This window comes from Bos taurus, chromosome 28 (assembly GCF_002263795.3).
Source record: "Bos taurus isolate L1 Dominette 01449 registration number 42190680 breed Hereford chromosome 28, ARS-UCD2.0, whole genome shotgun sequence".
NCBI classification, from domain to species: Eukaryota; Metazoa; Chordata; class Mammalia; order Artiodactyla; family Bovidae; genus Bos; species Bos taurus.
The window spans coordinates 2,917,634-2,941,905 of record NC_037355.1 but is presented as its reverse complement, the minus strand read 5'-3'; the positions used below and the strand labels follow the sequence as shown (position 1 = coordinate 2,941,905).

General features: G+C 45.3%; 1 long non-coding RNA gene across 1 annotated transcript; it reads left to right on the top strand.

Annotated features, from left to right (window-relative positions):
- The first annotated feature begins 1,282 nt into the window (after positions 1 to 1,282).
- LOC112444759 (uncharacterized) lies at positions 1,283 to 23,089 on the top strand. Its single transcript, XR_003033108.2, has 3 exons — positions 1,283 to 1,778; positions 2,961 to 3,016; positions 19,993 to 23,089. It is a non-coding gene; the product is annotated as an uncharacterized lncRNA (long non-coding RNA).
- The last annotated feature ends 1,183 nt before the right edge of the window (positions 23,090 to 24,272 follow it).

The following is a 24,272-nucleotide window of genomic DNA, read 5'->3' as shown; positions in this document are numbered from 1 at the left end:
CAACTCTATGGTAGTAATTTCTTTCATTCTGATTTGGTTTTCTTTCTTTTTTCTGGAAACTTGATTGAGACTTTCTCTCGTATTCAAATCCTGGATGGATTTAAAGCATCAGATGTGCATGTGATCTGGGTGGCTTCTTTCACTTAGGATGTTGTCAGTGTTCACCCACGCTGTAGCCTGTATCAATCCTACACTTTTTTCATTGTTATTAAAAACACATAACAACAGGTACCTTACAGTCAACGTGACATAAGGAAGGATAAGACGGGATGAGAAGTGCAAGCAGTGAGCCCCTCTCAGGCTTTTAGGAGAAAGGTGTCAGAAATGTCTTCACACTGGCTAGGCGGAGCCCATAGGAGGCAAATGAATGGAAAAGCAAGCTTTGAGGTCTAATCTCTCCAGTGCCAGCCCCACATCCCCAGGTTCCAATCTACCAGCCCTACTGTGCACACCAGGCACCAAAAGGAAGATACATAGACTCTTGACTTAGGAAGCCACACCCCATGTTGGGGTCACACAGCATGGTCACATGATCATTATGGACTCTATGCTCATGTCCCCAGTCCTCACAGAAACATCCGCAGGTCACTACACGGGGCTTTCTGGGGCACTTATGAATGCTAGAAACTGCAGTGGTAAAAGGAGGGGAGAAGGCACAGATGGCAGGATGGATATGGGGTGGTGTACAAATTACCAGAGACCTGAGGTCCTTGACACTAGGAGTTTGAAAAAGGTTTCTTAATATGTAAATGGGGAAAGGAGGCCCATTTAATAAATGGTGCTCAATTTGGCATCCAATTGGAAAACAAAACTGGATTCCCTACCTCAAAAAATACCACCAAAGCAATCACAGGCACATTAGGAACCTACATTTGAAAGGGAAAACTCTACAACTTTAAGGACGATTTTAATGAGGGTGTATTTTTTAAATTGAAGTAAAGTTGATTTGCAAGGCTGTGTTAGTTCCAGGGGTATAGCAAAGCGATTCAGTTATTCAGTGATTTGTGTCTGAGATGCTCCTCAGACACAGTTCAGTCCCTGTGGTTGGCCACTGGGCAATGCCCAGTACTCAACCAACAGTCCTGGAAACCCACAGCAGCAGGTGGTGATGCTCAGTGGATGTTTGTTGACTCAATAAATGACTGTAATCACACACTAAAAGCAAGCCTTGAGGCTGGGAGGGGATCCCCAGTCTTGTCTCCAAACAGAAGGTCTTGATCCTAATTGGTGTGAGTGGGTGAAATGGGGCTTGGGGAGGGAAGAGCTCCGTCACAAAGCATTTTGTAAATAGGGGAAACTGGGTATGTGAGGAGGATGTAAGCATGTACATCCCAGAAACACATCACAGCAGATCCTTCAGTTGTGCCCTCACCCCTGCTCTTGGGGCATCACACTGTCTCCCTCCCTGAAACATGCTGAACAGCTCACAGGTTTCCCAGAGGGGGTGGTCACATGACCTCCACCTGACCAATCAGCATGTTCCATCCTCCTGGACACCTGTGATTGACTCAGGGCTGGACAAGTGACAAATCAGGGCATATGCTGGAATCCTGGGGAATGGAGGTTTATTGCCATTAGGAACAGGGGATACCTAAGGTCAGCCTTTGGCAGTTGGACGGAAGTGAGGTCAGCCTGTGGCAGTTGGAGGGATGTGACATCAGCTTGTGGCGGTTGGTGGCCTTGTTCCATAAAGGCAGAGCTACTTGGGTGAGGATGACATCAGTAAGCAGAGCTGAGAGGTGGGGAAAACGATTCCTGCTGACGTCCCTGAGACCCAGGTACAGTCCACCCAGAAGCTGTGCTCATGGACTTAGTTATGATCATTCTCTCCTGTTTGTTTGTTAGCTTGTTTGAGCCCCTTTGGGTTTGATGTCCAGCTGGCTAAGTGGAGACCCTGAAACTGCCACGGTGTGGGTTTCATCTGGCTTCAGGGAAGAAATTCCACTTAACATTTCAAGACTTATTTTAGTCTGGAGATCTAAATAGACTCAATCTGCTGGGGCCAGCTATTAACCCTAGGATTCCCCTAATTAATCCTCACAGGGTTAGTCCTGTTAAGGTAGCAGCTCCTGTCCCTGATTAGAGGACAAGACAGAGGTTCAGAGAAAGGAGGTAGCCAGGCTACAGTGAGGAAGTGTGCAGCCAACAGAACCCCCAGATCCTGCTCCTTGAACTCTAGGAAGCCGCATGGTGGGGCTTGTCCATGTGAAGGCGCTAAGGCACCCAGGCCCATGCAGGCTACCCTGGGGGCCTAAGGATTGGAAACTGCCATGTGGCTGCTCTGAAACTCAAAAAAAGCAATTCATACTGAAGGAAGGAGGGGACCTTGCTTCACCAGACCCCATCCCACCCTCTGCTGCTGCTGCTGCTGCTGCTGCTGTTGCTGCTGCTAAGTTGCTTCAGTCATGTCCGACTCTGTGTGACCCCAGAGACGGCAGCCCACCAGGCTCCCCCGTCCATGGAATTCTCCAGGCAAGAATACTGGAGTGGGTTGCCATTTCCTTCTCCAATGCCTGAAAGTGAAAAGTGAAAGTGAAGTCGCTCAGTCGTGTCTGACTCTTAGCGACCCCATGGACTGCAGCCTACCAGGCTCCCCTGTCCATGGGATTTTCCAGGCAAGAGTACTGGAGTGGGGTGCCATTACCTTCTCTGACCCCACCCTCTAACTCCCTCCAAACCTGTACCCTTTTCTCCTTTGCTTGTCAATTACATAGTCATGCTCATGTGACCACATGGACAGTTCCTGGCTCACTGGCTCCCATCTGGAGCTGCTAAAGGGGGATACTCCCCCCATCGGACTTCTTCTTTGGGGCCTTAGACACTGTATTCCCCTCTTGCACACGAGGCCTTTTCCAGAATATACAGGGAACCTCACTCAGTTTGAACAGGATGCATCCAACACTGCCCTTTCCACGTCTCCCTTGAAACTCAGTTCCGGTCCTCCTTTCTCTACATTGCAGCCTCCCGTGGTGCCACAGGAGAGACCCAGCTGACAAACGATAGCACAGGAAGGCAGGTAAGAGGTGAGATCTGACAGTTGGGAAGCTCTGCTTACAAGGGACCTTGCTCTTCATGCTATAGAGGTAGTGAAGCCACCAGGGTCTGGAAGAAGTGCTTGGGCCAAACTGAATCCACAAGACTTTTGACAGCTCAGCCTTCCAGCCATGGTAGGGATGGGGCAAGGTCCCTGAGGTTCTGAAGGCCCATAGTGTGCAGGTTCAGGGTGCACAGAGAAAAGGCAGAGGCCTACCGGGAGGTGTTCACAGACCACTTACAGACAAGCCAACCAGGCCAAAAGGACACCATAGTGCCTGAGCTGCTTTCATGGGTGAAGGGTGTGGGTGCAGAAGCAGAGACCCAAGTCTGCTGGAAACTCCTTAAGGACAGTTTTCAACTAGGATTTGAGGCTGTATCATTTAGTTATGTCTTTGGCTGAAATGATAGAAATCCATACTTACAGTGCCTTCAGCTACATCAGTTCAGTGGCTCAGTTGTTTCCGACTCTTTGCGACCCTATGGTCACATGCCAGGCTTTCCTGTCCATCAGCAACTCCCAGAGCTTGTTAAAACTCATGTCCATCTAATCGATGATGCCATCCAACCATCTCATCCTCTGTCATCCCCTTCTCCTCCTGCCTTCAATCTTTCCCAGCGTTAAGAGTCTTTTCCAATGAGTCAGTTCTTTGCATCAGGCGACCGAAGTAGTGGAGCTTCACCATCAGTCCTTCCAATGAAAATTCAGGACTGATTTCCTTTAGGATGGACTGATTGGATCTCCTTGCAGTCCAAGGGACTCTCAAGAGTCTTCTCCAACCCCACAGTTCAAAAGCATCAATTCTTCAGCACTCAGCTTTCTTTATAGTTATACTACAACTCTCACATCCATACATGACTACCAGAAAAACCATAGCTTTGACTAGATGGACCTTTGTTGCCAAAGTAACCTCTCTGCTTTTTTTTTTTAATATAAATTTATTTATTTTAATTGGAGGCTAATTACTCTACAATATTGTATTGGTTTTGCCATACATCAACATGAATCCGCCATGGGTGTACATGTGTTCCCCATCCTGAACCCGCCTCCCACCTCCCTCCCCATACCATCTCTCTGGGTCTGCTTTTTAATACGCTGTCTAGGTTGGTCATAGCTTTTCTTCCAAGGAGCAAGCGTCTTTTAATTTCATGGCTGCTGTCACCATCAGAAGTGATTTTGAAGCCCAAAAAAATAGTCTGTCCCTGTTTGCATTGTTTCCCCATCTATTTGCCATGAAGTGATGGGACCAGATGCCATGATCTTAGTTTTCTGAATGTTGAGTTTTAAGCCAGCTTTTTCACTCTTCTCTTTCACTTTCATCAAGAGGCTCTTTAGTTTTTCTTTGCTTTCTGCCATAATTGTTGTGTCATCTGCATATCTGAGGTTATTCATATTTCTTCCAATGATCTTGATTCCAGCTTGTGCTTCATCCAGCCCACCATATCACAGGATATACTCTGCATATAAGCTAAATAAGCAGGGTGACAATATACATTCTTGATGTTCTCCTTTCCCAATTTGGAACCAGTCCATTGTTCCACATCCCATTCTAACTGTTGCTTCTTAACCTGCATACAGATTTCTGAGAAGGCAGTTAAGATGGTCTGGTATTTCCACCAGTTGAAGAATTTTTCACAGCTTGTTGTGATCCATACAGCCAAAGGCTTTGGCTTAGACAATAAAGCAGGAGTAGATGTTTTTTCTGGATATCTCTTGCTTTTTCTATGATCCAACAGATTTTGGCAATTTGATCTCTGGTTCCTCTGCCTTTTCTAAATCTACCTTGAACATCTGAAAGTTTATGGTTCACATACTACTGAAGCCTGGCTTGAATAATTTTGAGCATTACTTTGCTAGCATGTGAGATCAGTGCAGTTGTACAATAGTTTGGACATTTTTTTGGCATTTCCTTTCACTGGGATTGGAGTGAAAACTGACCTTTTCCAATTCTGTGGAGTTTTCCAAATATGCTGGCATATTGACTGCAGCACTTTCTTTCTTTTTTTTTTTTATTTTATTTTATTTTTAAGCTTTACAATATTGTATTGGTTCTGCCATATATCGAAATGAATCCGCCACAGGCATACACGAGTTCCCCATCTTGAACCCTCCTCCCTCCTCCCTCCCCATACCATCCCTCTGAATCGTCCCAGTGCACCAGCCCCAAGTATCCAGTATCGTGCATCGAACCTGGACTGGCGACTTGTTTCATATATATTATACATATTTCAGTGCCATTCTCCCAAATCATCTCACCCTCTCCCTCTCCCACAGAGGCCAAAAGACTGTTCTATACATCATTGTCTCATTTGCTGTCTTGTATACAGGGTTATTGTTACCATCTTTCTAAATTCCATATATATGCGTTAGTATACTGTATTGGTATTTTTCTTTCTGGCTTACTTCACTCTGTATAATAGGCTCCAGTTTCATCCACCTCATTAGAACTGATTCAAATGTATTCTTTTTAATGGCTGAGTAATACTCCATTGTGTATATGTACCACCGCTTTCTTATCCATTCATCTGCTGATGGACATCTAGGTTGCTTCCATGACCTGGCTATTATAAACAGTGCTGCAATGAACATTGGGGTACACGTGTCTCTTTCAATTCTGGTTTCCTCAGTGTGTATGCCCAGCAGTGGGATTGCTGGATCATAACGCAGTTCTATTCCAGTTTTTTAAGGAATCTCCACACTGTTCTCCATAGTGGCTGTACTAGTTTGTATTCCCACCAACAGTGTAAGAGGGTTCCCTTTTCTCCACACCCTCTCCAGCATTTATTACTCGTAGACTTTTGGATCGCAGCCATTCTGACTGGCGTGAAATGGTACCTCATAGTGGTTTTGATTTGCATTTCTCTGATAATGAGTGATGTTGAGCATCTTTTCATGTGTTTGTTAGCCATCTGTATGTCTTCTTTGGAGAAATGTCTATTTAGTTCTTTGGCCCATTTTTTGATTGGGTCATTTATTTTTCTGGAATTGAGCTGTAGGGGTTGCTTGTATATTTTTGAGATTAGTTGTTTGTCAGTTGCTTCATTGGCTACTATTTTCTCCCATTCTGAAGGCTGTCTTTTCACCTTGCTTGTAGTTTCCTTTGTTGTGCAGAAGCTTTTAAGTTTAATTAGATCCCATTTGTTTATTTTTGCTTTTATTTCCAATATTCTGGGAGGTGGGTCATAGAGGATCCTGCTGTGATGTATGTCGGAGAGTGTTTTGCCTATGTTCTCCTCTAGGAGTTGTATAGTTTCTGGTCTTATGTTTAGATCTTTAATCCATTTTGAGTTTGTTTTTGTGTATGGTGTTAGAAAGTGGTCTAGTTTCATTCTTTTACAAGTGGTTGACCAGTTTTCCCAGCACCACTTGTTTTTAATCCATTTAATCCAAGAGATTGTCTTTAATCCATTGTATATTCTTGCCTCCTTTGTCAAAGATAAGGTGTCCATATGTGTGTGGATTTATCTCTGGGCTTTCTATTTTGTTCCATTGATCTATATTACTGTCTTTGTGCCAGTACCATACTGTCTTGATGACTGTGGCTTTGTAGTAGAGCCTGAAGTCAGGCAGGTTGATTCCTCCAGTTCCATTCTTCTTTCTCAAGATAGCTTTGGCTATTTGAGGTTTTTTGTATTTCCATACTAATTGTGAAATTATTTGTTCTAGCTCTGTGAAGAATACCGTTGGTAGCTTGATAGGGATTGCATTGAATCTATAAATTGCTTTGGGTAGTATACTCATTTTCACTATATTGATTCTTCCAATCCATGAACATGGTATATTTCTCCATCTATTAGTGTCCTCTTTGATTTCTTTCACCAGTGTTTTATAATTTTCTATATATAGGTCTTTAGTTTCTTTAGGTAGATATATTCCTAAGTATTTTATTCTTTTCGTTGCAATGGTGAATGGAATTGTTTCCTTAATTTCTCTTTCTGTTTTCTCATTATTAGTGTATAGGAATGCAAGGGATTTCTGTGTGTTGATTTTATATCCTGCAACTTTACTATAATCGTTGATTAGTTCTAGTAATTTCCTGGTAGAGTCTTTAGGGTTTTCTATGTAGAGGATCATGTCATCTGCAAACAGTGATAGTTTTACTTCTTCTTTTCCAATTTGGATTCCTTTTATTTCTTTTTCTGCTCTGATTGCTGTGGCTAAAACTTCCAAAACTATGTTGAATAGTAATGGTGAAAGTGGGCACCCTTGTCTTGTTCCTGATTTTAGAGGAAATGCTTTCAATTTTTCACCATTGAGGATAATGTTTGCTGTGGGTTTGTCATATATAGCTTTTATTATGTTGAGGTATGTTCCTTCTATTCCTGCTTTCTGGAGAGTTTTTATCATAAATGGATGTTGAATTTTGTCAAAGGCTTTCTCTACATCTATTGAGATAATCATATAGTTTTTATTTTTCAATTTGTTAATGTGGTGTATTACATTGATTGACTTGCGGATATTGAAGAATCCTTGCACCCCTGGGATAAAGCCCACTTGGTCATGATGTATGATCTTTTTAATGTGTTGTTGATTCTGATTGCTAGAATTTTGTTAAGGATTTTTGCATCTTTGTTCATCAGTGATATTGGCCTGTAGTTTTCTTTTTTTGTGGCATCTTTGTCAGGTTTTGGTATTAGGGTGATGGTGGCCTCATAGAATGAGTTTGGAAGTTTACCTTCCTCTGCAATTTTCTGGAAGAGTTTGAGTAGGATAGGTGTTAGCTCTTCTCTAAAATTTTGGTAGAATTCAGCTGTGAAGCCGTCTGGACCTGGGCTTCTGTTTGCTGGAAGATTTTTTATTACAGTTTCAATTTCCGTGCTTGTGATGGGTCTGTTAAGATTTTCTATTTCTTCCTGGTTCAGTTTTGGAAAGTTGTACTTTTCTAAGAATTTGTCCATTTCTTCCACGTTGTCCATTTTATTGGCATATAATTGCTGATAGTAGTCTCTTATGATCCTTTGTACTTCTGTGTTGTCTGTTGTGATCTCTCCATTTTCATTTCTAATTTTGTTTATTTGATTTTTCTCCCTTTGTTTCTTGATGAGTCTGGCTAATGGTTTGTCAATTTTGTTTATCCTTTCAAAGAACCAGCTTTTGGCTTTGTTGATTTTTTGCTATGGTCTGTTTGTTTCTTTTGCATTTATTTCTGCCCTAATTTTTAAGATTTCTTTCCTTCTACTAACCCTGGGGTTCTTCATTTTTTCCTTTTCTAGTTGCTTTAGGTGTAGAGTTAGGTTATTTATTTGACTTTTTTCTTGTTTCTTGAGGTATGCCTGTATTGCTATGAACTTTCCCCTTAGGACTGCTTTTACAGTGTCCCACAGGTTTTGGGTTGTTGTGTTTTCATTTTCATTCATTTCTATGGAAATTTTGATTTCTTTTTTGATTTCTTCTGTGATTTGTTGGTTATTCAGCAGCGTGTTGTTCAGCCTCCATATGTTGGAATTTTTAATAGTTTTTCTCCTGTTATTGAGATCTAATCTTACTGCATTGTGGTCAGAAAAGATGCTTGGAATGATTTCAATTTTTTTGAATTTACCAAGGCTAGATTTATGGCCCAGGATGTGATCTATCCTGGAGAAGGTTCCATGTGCACTTGAGAAAAAGGTGAAATTCATTGTTTTGGGATGAAATGTCCTATAGATAACAATTAGGTCTAACTGGTCTATTGTATAGTTTAAAGTTTGTGTTTCCTTGTTAATTTTCTGTTTAGTTGATCTATCCATAGGTGTGAGTGGGGTATTAAAGTCTCCCACTATTATTGTGTTATTGTTAATTTCTCCTTTCATACTTGTTAGCATTTGCCTTACATATTGCGGTGCTCCCATGTTGGGTGCATATATATTTATAATTGTTATATCTTCTTCTTGGATTGATCCTTTCATCATTATGTAGTGACCGTCTTTGTCTCTTCACAGCCTTTGTTTTAAAGTCTATTTTGTCTGATATGAGTATTGCTACTCCTGCTTTCTTTTGGTCCCTATTTGCATGGAAAATCTTTTTCCAGCCCTTCACTTTCAGTCTGTATGTGTCCCCTGTTTTGAGGTGGGTCTCTTGTAGACAGCATATGTAGGGGTCTTGTTTTTGTATCGATTCAGCCAGGCTTTGTCTTTTGGTTGGGGTATTCAACCCATTTACGTTTAAGGTAATTATGATAAGTATGATCCTGTTTCCATTTACTTTATTGTTTTGGGTTCGAATTTATACACCCTTTTTGTGTTTCCTGTCTAGAGAATATCCTTTAGTATTTGTTGGAGAGCTGGTTTGGTGGTGCTGAATTCTCTCAGCTTTTGCTCGTCTGTAAAGCTTTTGATTTCTCCTTCATATTTGAATGAGATCCTTGCTGGGTACAATAAACTGGGCTGTAGGTTATTTTCTTTCATCGCTTTAAGTATGTCTTGCCATTCCCTCCTGGCTTGAAGAGTTTCTATTGAAAGATCAGCTGTTATCCTTATGGGAATTCCCTTGTGTGTTATTTGTTGTTTTTCCCTTGCTGCTTTTAATATTTGTTCTTTGTGTTTGATCTTTGTTAATTTGATTAATATGTGTCTTGGGGTGTTTCGCCTTGGGTTTATCCTGTTTGGGACTCTCTGGGTTTCTTGGACTTGAGTGATTATTTCCTTCCCCATTTTAGGGAAGTTTTCAACTATTATCTCCTCAAGTATTTTCTCATAGTCTTTCTTTTTGTCTTCTTCTTCTGGGACCCCTATGATTTGAATGTTGTAGCGTTTAATATTGTCCTGGAGGTCTCTGAGATTGTCCTCATTTCTTTTAATTCATTTTTCTTTTTTCCTCTCTGATTCATTTATTTCTACCATTCTATCTTCTAATTCACTAATCCTATCTTCTGCCTCTGTTATTCTACTATTTATTGCCTCCAGAGTGTTTTTGATTTCATTTATTGCATTATTCATTATATATTGACTCTTTTTTATTTCTTCTAGGTCCTTGTTAAACCTTTCTTGCGTCTTCTCAATCCTTGTCTCCAGGCTATTAATCTGTGATTCTATTTTGATTTCAAGATTTTAGATCAATTTCACTATCATTATTTGGAATTCTTTACCAAGTAGATTCCCTATCTCTTCCTCTTTTGTTTGGTTTGGTGGGCATTTATCCTGTTCCTTTATCTGCTTGGTATTCCTCTGTCTCTTCATCTTGTTTAAATTGCTGAGTTTGGGGTGTCCTTTCTGTATTCTGGCAGTTTGTGGAGTTCTCTTTATTGTGGCGTTTCCTCACTGTGTGTGGGTTTGTACAGGTGGCTTGTCAAGGTTTCTTGGTTAGGGAAACTTGTGTTGGTGATCTGGTGGGTGGAGCTGTATTTCTTCTCTCTCCTTTAGAAGACATGGGTTGCTTTAATGGGTGCCTGATGTCCTCTGCTGGCATTCAGAAGTTGTTTTGTAGAATTTACTCGGCGTTTAAATGTTCTTTTGATGAATTTGTGGGGGAGAAAGTGTTCTCCCCATCCTGCTCCTCCACCGTCTTAGCTCCTCCTGACTGCAGCACTTTCGCAGATCACCTTTTAGGATTTGAAATAGCTCATTTGAAATTGCATCACCTCCACTACCTTTGTTTGTAGTGATGCTTCCTAAGATCCACTTTACTTCACATTCCATGATGACTGGCTCTAGGTGAGTGATCACACCATCATGGTTTTTTGGGTCATGAAGATCTTTTTTGTATAGTTCTCCTGTGTATTCTTGCCACCTCTTCTAATATCTTCCACTTCTATTCAGTTCAGTTCAGTCGCTCAGTCATGTCCGACTCTTTGTGACCCCATGAATCACAGCATGCCAGGCCTCCTTGTCCATCACCAACTCCCGGAGTTCACCCAAACTCACATCCATCGAGTGGGTTATGCCATTCAGCCATCTCATCCTCTGTCGTCCCCTTCTCCTCTTGCCCCCAATCTCTCCCAGCATCAGAGTCTTTTCCAATGAGTCAACTCTTCGCATGAGGTGACCAAAGTACTGGAGTTTCAGCTTTAGCATCATTCCCTCCAAAGAAATCCCAGGGCTGATCTCCTTCAGAATGGACTGGTTGGATCTCCTTGCAGTCCAAGGGACTCTCAAGAGTCTTCTCCAACACCACAGTTCAAAAGCATCATTCTTTGGTGCTCAGCTTTCTTCACAGTCCAACTCTCACATCCATACATGACCACAGGAAAAACCATAGCCTTGACTAGACGGACCTTTGTTGGCAAAGTAATGTCTCTGCTTTTGAATATGCTATCTAGGTTGGTCATAAGTTTCCTTCCAAGGAGTAAGTGTATTTTAATTTCATGGCTGCAATCACCATCTGCAGTGATTTTGGAGCCCAAAAAAATAAAGTCTGACACTGTTTCCACTGTCTCCCCATCTATTTCCCATGAAGTGATGGGACCAATGCCATGATCTTCGTTTTCTGAATGTTGAGCTTTTAGCCAACTTTTTCATTCTCCACTTTCACTTTCATCAGAGGCTTTTTAGTTCCTCTTCACTTTCTGCCATAAGAGTGGTGTCATCTGCATATCTGAGGTTATTGATATTTCTCCCGGCAATCTTGATTCCAGCTTGTGCTTCTTCCAGCCCTGCATTTCTCATGATGTACTCTGTATATAAGTTAAATAAGCAGGGTGACAATATACAGCCTTGATGCACTCCTTTCCCATTAGGAACCAGTCTGTTGTTCCATGTCCAGTTCTAACTGTTGCTTCCTGACCTGCATATAGGTTTCTCAAGAGGCAGGTCAGGTGGTCTGATATTCACATCTCTTTCAGAATTTTCCACAGTTTATTTTGATCCACACAGTCAAAGGCTTTGGCATAGTCAATAAAGCAGAAATAGATGTTTTTCTGGAACTCTCTTGCTTTTCCCATGATCTAGCAGATGTTGCCAATTTGATCTCTGGTTCCTCTGCCTTTTGTAAAACCAGCTTGAACATCAGGAAGTTCACGGTTCATGTATTACTGAAGCCTGGCCTGGAGAATTTTGAGCATTACTTTACTAGTATGTGAGATGAGGGCAATTGTGCGGTAGTTTGAATGTTCTTTGGCATTGCCTTTCTTTGGAATTGGAATGAAAACTGACCTTTTCCAGTCCTGTGGCCACTGCTGAGTTTTCCAAATTTGCTGGCATATTGAGTGCAGCACTTTCACAGCATCATCTTTAAGGATTTGAAATAGCTCAACTGGAAATCCATCACGTCCACTAGCTTTCTAAGGCCCACTTGACTTCACATTCCAGAATGTTTGGCTCTGGCTCTAGGTGAGTGATCACACCATCGTGATTATTTGGGTCGTGAAGATCTTTTTTATACAGTTATTCTGTGTATTCTTGCCACCTCTTCTTAATATCTTCTGCTTCTGTTAGGTCCATACCATTTCTGTCCTTTATCGAGCCCATCTTTGCATTAAATGTTCCCTTGGTATCTCTAATTTTCATGAAGAGATCTCTAGTCTTTCCCATTCTGTTGTTTTCCTCTATTTCTTTGCATTGATCGCTGAGGAAGGCTTTCTTATCTCTCCTTGCTATTCTTTGGAACTCTGCATTCAGATGCTTATATCTTGCCTTTGCTCCTTTGCTTTTCGCTTCTCTTCTTTTCACAGCTATTTGTAAGGCCTCCCCAGACAGCCATTTTGCCTTTTTCCATTTCTTTTCCATGGGGATGGTCTTGATCCCTGTCTCCTGTACACTGTCACGAACCTCAGTCCATAGTTCATCAGGCACTTTATCTATCAGATCTAGTCCCTTAAATCTATTTCTCACTTCCACTGTATAATCATAAGGGATTTGATTTAGGTCATACCTGAATGGTCTAGTCGTTTTCTCCACTTTCTTCAATTTCAGTCTGAATTTGGCAATAAGGAGTTCATGATCTGACCCACAGTCAGCTCCCGGTCTTGTTTTTGCTGACTGTATAGAGCTTCTCCATCTTTGGCTGCAAAGAATATAATCAGTCTGATTTCAGTATTGACCATCTGGTGATGTCCATGTGTAGAGTCTTCTCTTGTGTTTTTGGAAGAGGGTGTTTGCTATGACCAGTGCATTCTCTTGGCAAAACTCTATTAATCTTTGCCCTGCTTCATTCCATATTCCAAGGCCAAATTTGCGTGTTACTCCAGGTGTTTCTTGACTTCCTACTTTTGCATTCCAGTCCTCTATAATGAAAAGGACATCTTTTTTGGGTGTTAGTTCTAAAAGGTCTTGTAGGTCTTCATAGAAATGTTCAACTTCAGCTTCGTCAGTGTTACTGGTTGGGGCATAGACTTGGATTACTGTGATATTGAATGGTTTGCCTTGGAAACAAACAGAGATCATTCTGTCATTTTTGAGATTGCATCCAAGTACTGCATTTTGGACTCTTTTATTGACCATGATGGCCATACTCCATTTTTTCTAAGGGATTCCTGCCCACAATAGTAGATATAATGGTCATCGGAGTTAAATTCACCCATTCCAGTCCATTTTAGTTTCTCAATCTTTGGATGCAAAGAATCTAATCAATCTGCTTTTGGTATTAGCCATCTGTTGATGTCCATGTGTCATCTCTTGTGTTGTTGGAAGAGGGTATTTGCTATGACCAGTGCATTTTCTTGGCAAAACTTTGTTAGACTTTGCCCTGCTTCATTTTATACTCCAGACTTGGCTCTGGAGCTAGGCCTCCTCATGACCCACCCAGGCTTTGGCTTTGGGACAGGACTGGGCTGCATCCACACGCAGAGGAATTCAGTTCCCTCAGGAACTCAGTTTAGTCAGGAGACCATGGGAAGAAGAGGTGAAGAAACAGTGGCGAGAAGCTTCCTGTGCCTGGCTGTCTGTCTGAAGGGGCACTGTCTTCCGAGGACCTAGCAGAGGAAAGGCTTGATGTGGAAACCTGTCGGTTTTGATTAGTCACTTGGGGTGAGCAGGATCTGGGTGGGGCCTGGCCTGTCTAGCCGTGTTTGATGTCGTCTTGACTTTTCTGTGCTTCTGTTCACATGGTTGTTTTGAGAAGTAATTTATTTTTCAGTCATTTCAAACGTACAGAAAATTTTCAATAGCAAGACTCAAAGTACTCACATTTGCCCCTTCATACAAAATACTCCAGAGTGTTTTACCTCAAACAAGGACACTCTCCAAGGAACCCAGCATATATCCCCCAAATGAGCATCATGAGATGATCTTATAGTAATCCAACCACAGGCCCACTTCAGCTTTCACCAGCTGCCCCAACTCTATGGAATTGTCTTTTTTCATTCGGATTTAGTTTTCTTTCTTTTTTTTTCCTGGAACCATGATTGAGACTTACCCTCACATTCAAATCCCTGATGGATTTAAAGCACAGATGAGCATGTGACCTGGGCGGCCTTTCCTGGCGGCTTCTTTCACTGAGGACGTTGTCAGCTGTCACTGTCTATCCATGTTGTAGCGTGTGTCAGTCCTACATTCTTTTAATTGTGGTTAAAACACATAATATAACAATAGGTACCTTACTGTCAGCATGACACAAGGAAGGATAAGGCAGGGGATGAAAGCACAAGAAGCAGGCACTTCTCCGTCCTTCAGGAGAAAGGTGTCACAAGTGTCTCCACACCAGGCAGGCAGAGCCCATAGGAGCACAGAAGGCAAACACTTTCAAACTGTGGTGCTAGAGAAGACTCTTGAGAGTCCCTTGGAGAGCAAGGAGATCAAACCAGTCAATCTTACAGGGAACCAACCCTGAATATTAATTGGAAGGGCTGATGCTGAAGCTGAAGCTCCAATACTGTGGCCACCGTATGCAAAGACCTGACTCACTGGAAAGATTCATTATGGGAAAAATTGAGGACAAGAGGAGAAGGGGGTGACAGAGGATGATATGGTTGGATGGCTTCACTGACAAAAAGGGCATGAGTTTGAGGACACTCAGGGAGATAGTGAAGGACACCGAAGCCTGGCATGATGCAGTTCATGCAGACATGACTTAGCAACTGAACAATAGGAGGCAAATGAATGGAAAAGCAGCCTGTGGAGTCTAGTCTCTCCACTCCCAGCCCCAGAGCCGCAGATCCCAATCTACCAGCCTTAATGTGCATATCAGGACACCAAGAAGAAGACACACAGACCCTGCCTTAGGAAGCCAGACCCCCTGTTGGGATCACAGAGCATGGTCACATGGTTATTAAGGACTCAGCCCCTCCTCCATGCTCACATCCCCTGTCCTCACAAAGACATCCACAGGTCACTACATGGGGCTTTCTGGGGCACTTGTGAATAGTAGAAACTGCAATGGTAAAAGGAGAGGAGAAGACACAAGACGGGAGCATGATCGTGGGGCCCTACAAATTACCAAAGACCTGAAGTCCTTAATACTTACGATTTTGAAAAAGGTTTCTTAATATGTAAATGGAGAAAGGAGGCCCATTGAGTAAATAGTGTTGGGACAATTTGGCATCTAACTGGAAAACAAAGCTGGATAACTGTGTCAGGAAACACCACCAAAAGCAATTAGACAGATTAAGAACTTATATTTGAAAGGGAAAACTTACAACTCTAAGGACAATTTTTCACAAGGGAATATCTTCTTTTCTTAATAGAAGTATAGTTGACCTACCAAGTTGTGTTAGTTGCACAAGCATAGCAAAGTGACTCAGTTATTCAGTGATACAGTATATGAGGTGATTCCTCAAAGAAAATTCACTCTCTTTGGGAGGCCCCTGGGCAATAACCACTACTCAGAACAACTGACAGTCCTGAAACCCAGAGCAGCACATCGTGGTGCTCAGTGGGTGTTTGTTGACTGAATAAATGACTGTAATCAGACACTGAAAGCAAGCCTTGAGGCTGGGAGGAGATCCCGAATCCTGTCTTCAAACAGGAGGTCTCTCCTTTTTGGTATGGGTGAGTGAAATAGGGTTTGGAAAGGGAAACGATGTGTTACAAATTATCTGGTAAACCAAGGACATGTGGGAAGAGGATGTTAGCAGGCACATCCCAGGAAACTGAGCACAGAGGACGCAGCAGCTGCACCCTAACTCCTGCTTGTGGGCATCACACTGTCTCTAACCCTGGAAGCAGGATGAACAGGGCACAGGTTTCCTGGAGAGGATGGTCATATGACCTCAACCTGGCCTATTAGCATGTTTCACCCCTCCCTGGGCATTGTGATTGGCTCTGAGCTGAGCAAATGACCAATCAGGACTCAGGGCAGACCTCCTGCTGGAATCCTGGGGAAGAGGAGCTTTATTTCTGTTTGGAGCAGGGCAAAGGTCAGCCTGTGGCAGTTGGTGGGGCTATGAGGTCAGCCTGTGGCAGTTGGAGGGGATGGGAGGTAGCCTGCAGCAGTTGGTGGCCATCTTGCTCCCATAAAGGCAGAGACCCCTGCAGGAGGACGACAGAAGTATGCAGAGCTGAGAAGTTGGGGAGAGAGAATTTCCACTCAGGTCCTTGAGATCCAGGTACAGTCCTGCCAGAAACTGTCTGCCTGTGGACCTCTTAGTTATTTAAGTCATTTTCTCCTGCTTGTTGACTTGCTTATTTAAGCCACTATGGGTTTTCTATAACCACTTTCCAAAAAATTGTGACTCTTCCTTTCAGCTGGCTAAGAAGAGTCCAGAGAACTGCAACAGTGTGGGTTTTGTCTAGTTTCAGGGAAGAAATTCCAGATAACATTGCAAGACTTTAATCTGGAGATCTGAATGAACTCAAGCAGTATTTGTTGGGGCCAGCTATTAACTCTAGGATTCCCCTAATTAGTTCTCACAGGGTTAGTCCTGTTAAGGTAGCAACACCTGTCCCCAATTAGAGGACAAGATGGAGGTTCAGAGAAGGGAGGTAGCCAGACTACAGCAAGGAGGTGTGCAGCCAACAGGACCCCTGCTCCTTGAACTCTGGAAGCCACATGGTTGGGGCTTGTCCATGTGAAGGCGCTAAGGCACCCAGCCCTGCACTGGCTGCTGTCGGGGGGCCTAAGGATTGGAAACTGCCGTGTGGCTGCTTTGTCACTCACAAAAGCAACTCACGCTGAAGGTAGCGGGACCTTACTTCACCACAACCACCCACTCCTGACTCCTTCAGCTCTGTACCCTTACTCTTGCTTTGCATGACAATTACAGAATCACGTTCATGTGACCACATAGGCAGTCTCTGGTTCACTGGCTCTCATCTGGAGCTGTTACAGGGGAGGCCAGGAGCTTTTGCCACTGCCCCCACCAAGGGACTTCTTCTTTGGGGCCTTCGGGGCTGTATTCCCCTCTTGCACTCCAGAGGACTTTTCCAGAATATACAGGGAACTTCACTCAGTTTAACAGGAGGCATCCATCACTGTCCTTTTCATGTCTCCCTTGAAACTCGGCTCCGGTCCTCCTTTCTCCATTATATAGCCTCCCGTGGTGCCCAGGAGAGACCAAACTGACAATGAGTTGACAGCACAGGAAGGTAACAGAAGTGAGATCTGACAGCTGGGAAGCTCAGCTTACAAGGGACCTCTCTCTCCACGCTATAGAGGCTGTAGAAGCCCCCAGGGTCTGGAAGCAGTGCTTGGGCCAAACTGAATCCACAGGCCTTTTGACAGCTCAGGTTTCCAGCCGCGGGGTGGGGTGAGGTTCCTGAGGTTCTGAAGGCCCACTATGTGCAGGCTCAGGGTGCACAAAGAAGAGAGGGCAGAGGCTCCCGGAAGGCGCTCACAGACCACATATAGACAAGTCAGCCGGGCCGCAAGTCATAGAGCCTGAGCTGCTTTCGTGGGTGAAGGGTGTGGAGCAGAGGCAGAGACCCAAGTCTGCCCGGGGAACTGCTTAAGGAGAGAGAAATTTCAACCGAGATTTGAGGTTGTATCAGTTAGTTACACCTTTGGCTGAGGTGAGTGGGGACAGTGTGGGGGAGAAATGGAGAGACCAGACCATGCAGGAACTGCAGGCTCTGTGGGGGGTTTGCACTGCGTGCAAGGAGGCACAGCTGGTGAGGATCAGGGGTTTGGGCCCCGACGCTGTGCAGAAATTAAGCCGGCGAGCCCTGAGGAGGGCCTCCCTGTAGATGCACAGGCAGGGAAGGTGCTCTGAGGAGGCGATATTTCAGATGAGCCTTGTGTGGACCACTTCTACCTTCTGTCAACTTGATGCTTTGCTTTTGCAAGACGCCCCCTGTTCTGAGGCACTTCAACTTGGCCCCCCATCCCCGCCTGTCAGTCCCCCTCCCCTCACAGAGGAGTCCTTCCAGGGCCCACTGATTTGCATCCTATGGCTTGTAGGATCTTAGTTACTGGACCAGAGATCGAATCCAGGCCCCTGGCAGAGAAAATGCCCAGTCCTAACCCCTGCACACCAAGGTATTCCCCCAAGGCCCACTTTTCAAATACAATCCAACCTCCCCTTTAACTGGACTCATACTCCAGCACTGTCTACCTGCCCTGCTCCCCAGCGTCAGGTTCCAGGACACTCAGGGTCCCCTCACCCCAGAGCCCATGAAGTTGCTCAGCCCGGCCAGTCCTCAGCCTGCTCACCCTGCCTGCCGTTCCCTTCTCAGCAACATGATGAAGGTTCCCTCCATCCACAGGTCCAGCTCCTCCACCTCCTGCTCTCCCCATGCTCCCTGCGTGGTAAAGCCCCTCTTCCAGGACTGTGAGGAGAAACTTTCATTTCAATGGCGGTTGTTTCCTGATTGGTTAGCCTTACTGACCCTCAAAGTTTCCACTAAATATTCTATTTTAAACCAGCCTACAAGACACTTTGCAGACAGAGTAAACAAATGAAGAACAAGTGAACTACACACCCTTTTACAAAATCAAGTGGTAATACCTTAATATGTATTGGAATTCCTTTTCCCATAAAATCACAGGCTCCATCAGGGTGGAGGGCATATAAAAATCATGTAGTCAGGACCAGACTCCTACGACGTCCTAACTACCCATCTCCCCACACTGAGGGCTCAGGCCCAGGCTTGACCGAGTCCCAGTCTCTGACTTAAAACTGAGTGGAATTTGGCTGGTTTTTCCAATTAAGCTTTTACAGTTGTCAGCTTAGCAGCAAAGTTCTCAGTTCCAACTCATCTGTCCGGCAGTAATCAATCTGCACCACACGTGAGATAGCCTTTCCCCTGAGTTATTTGGTTAGAATCCGCAGATGGTAACAGGGAAAATGTCACTGTTTCAAAACAATCTACATCTCTGGGAGAGAGTGGGGGTGGTGCCCCTGGAATGTATCACTCCTGAATCTTTTAGTCATTAGATTTCCAGAGAAGCCCACAGAGGGGATAGTGGGCTGGAACTGAGCTGGGCTGTCCCCCATGGACGTGCGGGGGGAAACATCAGACAGCTGTGGTCCTGGGAGCAGCCTGACCCTGGGAGCCACAGGTAAGGTCCCCTCCAAGCCTGCTGTCCAGCTTAGGATAAGGCTCAGCAGCTGTAACTCGGGGCTCATGGCTGAGGGGCAAAGGGAAGCTGGCCCCCCTCACACTGGGTCAGGAGGCGGACAGTCCAGGGCTGGTCCGGAGCTCCTGTCCCTGATGCCCTTCAATCCAGAGGAGTTGCTTTGTCCACAGGGCAGAATGAGCTCCAACCTCAGAGCTGACGTTTCCAGATAAGGACAGAGGGAGAAGCAGAAAGGGCCTGCTTCTCTCTCCCAGGATACATTCTAGAGTTTGTGCGAATCACTCCCATCCCCCTGGAGGGAGAGGTTGGTCACACAAGCAGCCTCGATGAAGAGTAGCCGGGAAATCTGTAGTCCTGGGCGGCCAGTGACCAGATAAAGGACGGTTTCTGGTGACCTGGGAGTGGACAAGGTACTGGGAGCCCTTGGATGCCTCAGCCCACCGCCTCTAATGCTCCCTCCCACCACCCGACCCATCTCTACCCTGAGCTCACATTTTATGAGATTGTCCGTTAGGTCAACTGTATTAAGGAATTAATAATTCAGGAAACAGTTGAAGATCATGGGAAAGTGGGTGCTTCTCGTGAGATTTGCTGGCAAATTGCTGGTGGGGCTCCCTCACCGACACTGAGGCTTTCTCCCCACCCTCTTCCTGCAGAGCCCACTGGGCACCGGCAGCCCGAGACATCTCGTCCAGTGGAAGGTGACTGTGTCCCGCCCTGCTCATGGGTGCCCTGCTCTTTAATACAAAACCCACACCCTCCCTGTGGGACCGTGATGGACAAATAAAGTGATGAGGCAGCTGTGGCTCAGCCAGCCCCAGCCCACACCTCACAGAAGAGGAGACAGTCTGTGAGCACAACGTTCCATCATCAGTCAACTACTTTCCAGCCCTGAGGTGGGGATGTTTCAGTTTGGAGACACAGAGCACAGAGCACTGGTGTGGATGGTCCTGGAAGCAAGGGGGCCGGCCCAGCCCCCTCTCCCCAGCCTGGCTCCTGACCTCTGCCCTGTGTGTGCCTGACACTCCAGCTTCCTCCTGCCGGATGGCCTGCTCTCCAGTCCCTGTGGCCACACCCACAAATCAGGACAACTCCCCCACCACGTGGAAGGGGAGATCCTGACTTCTGCATGAGAGTCAGGAAACTCAGCTGCACCGGTACCTGACCACACCACCCACAGGCTTTCATGGGACTTTACCCTGTTTATGCTTCCCTGGTGGCTCAGACGGTAAAGCGTCTGCCTTCAATGTGGGAGCCCCGGGTTCAATCCCTGGGTTGGGAAGATCCACTGGAGAAGGAAATGGCAATGCGCTCCAGCACTCTTGCCTGGAAAATCCCATGGACGGAGGAGCCTGATAGACTACAGTCCATGGGGTCGCAAAGAGTCAGACACGACTGAGCAACTTCACTTTCGCTTTCACTTTATCCCATTTATGGGCATCTCAGTCATGATTAACACAGGCCCCAGGGACCAAAATTCCCTTCAGCCCTTCTGAAGATGTTGGGTAATGTCAGTGCAGGGAGGTCATACACGCTTTCTGCATCTCGGCCCTGCAGCACAGCAACTGTTGCTGTTGGGAGTCATCCTCCCAATTCTCTCAGTTGTCTTTGCATTTAGTTCTGATTTACTTCTAGTACCACATGACTGCACGCTTCTTAGACTGGAAAATACACAGCCTCAATTCTGTGCAGCGAGGATGCAAAACAGAGTGTGATCCACCCTTCTGGAGCATCAAGTTTATCAAGAGGAATTGGAAGAACCAAAGAGTTGACAAGAACTCTCCGCCTCCCCCTCTCACATGCAGGACAGAAGAGTGGGGTAGGGAGACACGCCCGGGAGAGGCAGTCCAGTCTCTGCAGTTTCAGGTGAGAGCCGAGGGGTGGGCCTGCAGCCAGGCGGGCCCTCTTCTGGTCGCCCAGACTGCTGCAGACCATCCTTTGAGCTGGCCAGGGTTTTGGATACGATGCTTCTGAAGGCCGTGGAGGTGTGGGATACCCTCCTGATTTGAATCTTGTCAGAGGATTCGACCCCTCGATCACTGCCAGGGACTGCATCCTGACATTTCTTCTTGGATCATCCATGGACTTCACCTGGGCTCCGTTTGTTATGCTGCCTCTTGCTGGGCAGACTATTATAAATCTGCATATTTTCAGGTGAACCCCACTCTTTCTGGCTGTGACCAGAGGAAAGTGTCTGGGGACACACTCTCAGGCTGCCCAGCATGGGAGGAGATCCTGGTGTTGGACACACCCAGGGGCAGCTGCTTCCCTCTGGGACTTCAGTCCTGCTGCTGGTGCTGCTAGCGGAGGGAAGGCCTCAGGGCCACACAGGGCGCTGGGCTGGGGATGGTGGGCCTCTGCTCCAGGCCAGGTGGAGACCAGCAGGCTCCCTCATCTTCTGCTCTGTCTTCTGGTCCTTGTGCAGTTGTATGTTCTCTCCCTGGTTGAGCCACGTGGTATGAGTGTGGACACCTCAGGCCTTGGAGAAGGCTCAAGTTATGGCTGCTGAGGTCAGTGGAAGGGGAGAGCCTCGCAGTGATGGAGCAGCCCTCCACCTTGTGTTCCCCTGAGCTCACAGTGCAATGCCTGCTGCCTGTTCCCTGAGTCATGGATCAGGTCCCACCTCCACACCAGAGTCCTTACCACTGTCACCCCTGGGTCCTTGTCACAGGGTGGCACACAGAATGGCCTGAGTGGCTCCTTCTGGCCCAGGTTCACCCATGGAGGCCTCATCAGTCATTTAAGGTGCTCTTGTCACTGGGGTTGAGGACCATATTTTTTAGCAAATTCCTTCTCTGATGACAGACATAGGGGAATGGGGTGTTGCCCTACGAGGATTCACAGCCACAGCTCTGAGAAGTCGTATCCCCCAAAAGGCAGGGTCCCGGTCACCATGGAGTAGAGAACTACTCCCAGACTCCACACATCCACCGCAGGGCAGTAGGAGCCCTGTCCCAGGAAGAATTCTCAGGCAGCGTAAGTGCAGCTGCCATAGAAAGTGTTGAGCTTCCCACTCTCATCACACTCGTTGCTGAGGCCAAAGTCTGTGATTTTCACGTGCTACTCGGTGTCAAAGAGGAGGTTCCCTGGCTTCAGGTCCCAGCGCAGGACGTGCCCCTGGTGGCCGTGCTGCAGGGCAGAGAGCAGCTGTCCCAGCGGCCTCGGGCGTCAGCCTCTGTCATATCCCACGGTCCTCCAAATGGCTACATGTCCCCCTCACTGAGGCCCTCCATCCAGGAACAAGATCTCCTCTGTGTCAATCACCTCCAGTAGTTTGACAATATTTTCATGGTTTAGAGCCTTCATACTATTCACTTCCCAGAAGAGTCCTGGAGGCGTTCTGCTGACTCTTCCTAATGACCTTTATGGCCAACTCTGTCCCAGTCAGAACATACTGGGCCAGCTTTGGCAAATCAACCTTTACCAATAACGTAAAGAATCGCAGTTCTCAATAGAAGCCTTGTCCCCTGAGATGGCTGTGAGGCCCAGCATCATGGTGATCTGCTGACTACACTGACTGCCAGCACTAACTAGCAATGCTAACTGTGCTGACTATACTCCTGCAGCACGGAGTCCTCCAGGTTGGAGTGAAAGGCTCTGGATAGCAGCTCAAAATGGTATAAAGAGATAAAGATCTCTGGTAAAAGTAGATAGACAAGCAATTAGAAAAGTTACTATTGTAACTGTGGTTTGTAGCTCCACTATTTTATTTTCTCTCTGATAGATGAGATTAATAAAAAGAATTAAGCACTATTTTTAGTGTGGTTATGAGTTACTACTGTTGTTCAGTCACTAAACCATGTCCAGTTCTTTGTGACCCCACGGACTGTGCACACCGGGCTCCTCTTGTCCTCCATTTCTCCCTGAATTTGCTCAAATTCATGTCCATTGAGTCGGTGATGCTATCTAACCATGTCATACTCTGATGCCCCCTTCTCTGATTATTTCAATCTTCCAGCATCGAGGTCTTTCCAGTAAATCAGCTCTTTGCATCAGGTGGCCAAAGTATTGGAGCTTCCATTTCAGCATCAGTCCTTCTAATGTAGATTCAGGGTTGATTTACTTTAGGATGGACTGGTTTGATCTCCCTGCAGTCCAAGGGACTCTCAAGAGTCTTCTCCAACAATGCAAATGGAAAGCATCAATTCCTCACTCAGCCTTCTTTATGGTCCAACTCACATCTATACATGACTACTGGAAAACCATAGCTTTGACTATAGGGACCTGTGTCCCAAAGTGACATCTCTGCTTTCTAATACATTGTCGAGGTTTGTCATCACTTACATTCCAAGGAGCAAGTGTTTTTTAAATTTTATGGCTGCAGTCACAATCCACAGTGATTTTGGAGCCCCAAGATAATAAAATTTGTCACTGCTTCCAGTTTTTGCCCTTCTATTTGCCATGAAGTGATGGGACTGGATACCATGGTGTTAGTTTTGTTAATGTTGAGTTTCAAGCCAGTTTTTTCACTCTCCTCTTTCACCCTCATCAAGAAGATATTAGTTTCTCTTTTTTTTCTGCCGTTAGAGTGCTATCATCTGAATATCAGTGGTTGTTGATATTTCTCCTAGAAATCTTGATTCCAGCTTGTGATTTCTCCAGCCTGGCATTTCACATGACACACTCCCCATATAAGTTAAATAAGCAGGGTGATACATACAGCCTTGACATACTCGTTTCCCAATTTTGAACCAGTCCATTGTTCCATGTACGGTTCTGTTCCTTCTTGACCTGCGTAAGGTTTCCCAGGAGTCAAGTAAGATGGTCTAAGTATTTCCATTGTTTTAGAATGTTCCACAATTTGTTGTGATCCACACAGTCAAAGGCTTTCATCAATGAAGTAGATGCTTTTCTGGAATTCCTTTGCTTTCTCCATGATTCAATGAATGTTTCAAATTTGACCTCTGTTTCACTGTCTCTTTGAAACACAGCTTGT